Genomic DNA, 2591 nt, shown 5'->3' on the forward strand with positions numbered 1-2591 from the left:
CTCCATCAGAAAGAATGGAAAGACTTGGAAAAATTATATTAAGTGAAGTAAGCCAGGCCCAAAGAAACATAGATTCCATGGTTTCCCTTATTTGAAATAACTAGTATAAGTCTAGGACAAGCAAAAGAGGTCAAAAGCTATGTACATATGACCATATAAGATGATGTTAAGTGAAATGAACCCCAAGATAGGAACACAACTGAGTTTTCTTTCTTGCTATTGTTTTTAATGTATTTAAATTGTACTATGTGATTTTTTTTGTTCCTTTTGTATATTCTTCCCCCATGGTGTAACCACTGATTTCACTGTGTTTGAAGTCAGTGCCCTGCATCTTGTATATACATTTTTCTAATTTGGGGAGGGGAAGGGAAATAACAAAATGCTTAAATAAGGATACAGATTGACTCCTTGTAACAATGAGATGTACAAGATAGTATGTTGAAAATGAACTTTACAACTTGAGGGGGGAGGAGTTGGGGAGGTGGGGAGGAAAGGGATGGTAGGGGAAAAACAAAGGAGGAGGCAACAATTCTTGATAGGAAATGTACTCATTACCTTGCTCAAGTAACTGTAACCTCTCTGTACAGTGTTTTTACAATAAAATATAAAAATATGATTTTATTTTTATTATTAATCTACTATACAGAAGGGTTACCCTTTCATAAGTAAGATATTGAGTATATTTCTTTCTTTTGGACAATGTCACTTATTCCTTCTCTTTCCCCCAGTTTCTCCCTCCAGTCTCTGCCCACAAGTTGCATAGTTCATTTTTCATGTAGTATCTGCTGAACAGCATGATTCCATTTCATTACCCTTTCCCTCCCTTTCTGCACTCCTCTTTTCCCCCCATAATTTTTTTAAAAAACCCAAGGCAAACTCAAACACCACCACCAATACCAACAGTACCAACAACAAAAACATGTTCCATTTCCTGGAATTTTTTGATACAATGTTTTTTCAATTTTTTAATTTAAATTTTATAGTAAAGGTGATATGCAGAGGGGTTACAGTTACATAGTAAGGTAATGAGTATATTTCTTTTTGAACAATGTTATTCTCTCCCTCATTTTCTCTCATTTCCCCTGCAATTCTCTTCACCCCCCAAGTTGTAAAGTTCATTTCCAACATAGTATCTAGTGAGTATAGCTGTTGCATTGATTCACCCTTTGTCCTGCTGGTTCTGTGATTCCTCTTCCCTTCCCCAAATCAGATAAATTTATATACCACACAAAAGGTATAGAAATACAAAAGTGACAACAGGGAATAAACCAAAGGAAAAAAAAATCAGTGCAAACAGTACAATTTAAAAAACTCTCTTGTGTATATACATATATATGTACCACATTTTCTTGGTTCAGTCATGTACTGAAGGACATCTGGGTGGGTTCCATATCTTAGCTATGGTAAATAATGCTGCAATGGATATAGCTGTATTGGTAGCTTTAGTGTGACCTTGTTTGTGATCATTTGGATAAATCTTCAGGAGCCACATTGCTGTATGATAGGGGTGCTCTAAGTTTAGTCTTTTGAGGACCTTCCATACTACTTTCCAGAGTGGTTGAACATTTTTACATTCCCATCAACAGTGTAGTAGCATTCCCTTTTAGCCACATCCCCACTAGCTTCTGTATTATTTGTTTTCTTGATAACAGCAATTCTAATTAGGTTGAGGTGGAATCTCAATGAAGTTTTGATTTGCAATTCTTTTTTTGTGATTTGCAATTCTTTTAAGGTCATAGATGTCGAACACTTCATGTGTCTATTGACTATTTTTATTTTCTCTCCAGAGAAGTCTTTTTTAAAAAATTCTTTAGCCCACTTATTAATGGGTGGTTGCTTTTTGAGGATTTCTTATTGGAGGATTTAATTTTTTGAGCTCTAGGTATATTTTAGATATGAGAACCTTTCTGTTGTATATTGAAGATCTTCTCCCAGTCCTTGGGCTTTCTCTTGTTAGCTATGTCATTTGCCATGCAGAAGCTCTCAGTTTAATTCAATCCATTAATCCATCATTTCTCTAATTTGTTATGTTTCTGGATCTATATTTAGGAAGTTTCAACTTGTGCAAAGAAGCCCTAGTGTTTCCCCTGTCCCTTTCTGTAATATTTTCAGGGTATTTGCTTTTACCTGAGGTCTTCTATCCATTTGGATTTGATTCTGCTTCAGAGTGATATATCAAGATCTAACTTCAGTTTTTTACAGGTCTATAGCAAATTCTACCATTTGTTGAAGAGGCTGTTTTTTTCCATTTGATTATTTTGGCTCCCTTATCAAAGATTAGGTGGCCATAGGTCTGTGGGCTCATTTCTGGTTCTTCAGTTCTATTCCGTTGGTCATCAAGCCAGTTCATATGCCAGTACCCAGCTGTTTTTATAACTATGGCTGTATAATAGAGTTTGAAGTTTGGTGTTGATCTTCCTCCAGCATTGTTTTTTTTACTGTTAAGGATTGTTTTTGCTATTATGGGTCTTCTATTATTCTGTATGAATTTTTGGATTGCTTCTTGTATTTCATTAAAAATGTTGTTTAGCATTAAAGGATGGAATAGGAGAAACCCTAGGTCTCCTTGGCACAGGCCGAAATTTTCTTAA

The sequence above is a fragment of the Dipodomys ordii genome, unplaced genomic scaffold, assembly GCF_000151885.1.
Source record: "Dipodomys ordii isolate 6190 unplaced genomic scaffold, Dord_2.0 Scaffold38, whole genome shotgun sequence".
NCBI classification, from domain to species: domain Eukaryota; kingdom Metazoa; phylum Chordata; class Mammalia; order Rodentia; family Heteromyidae; genus Dipodomys; species Dipodomys ordii.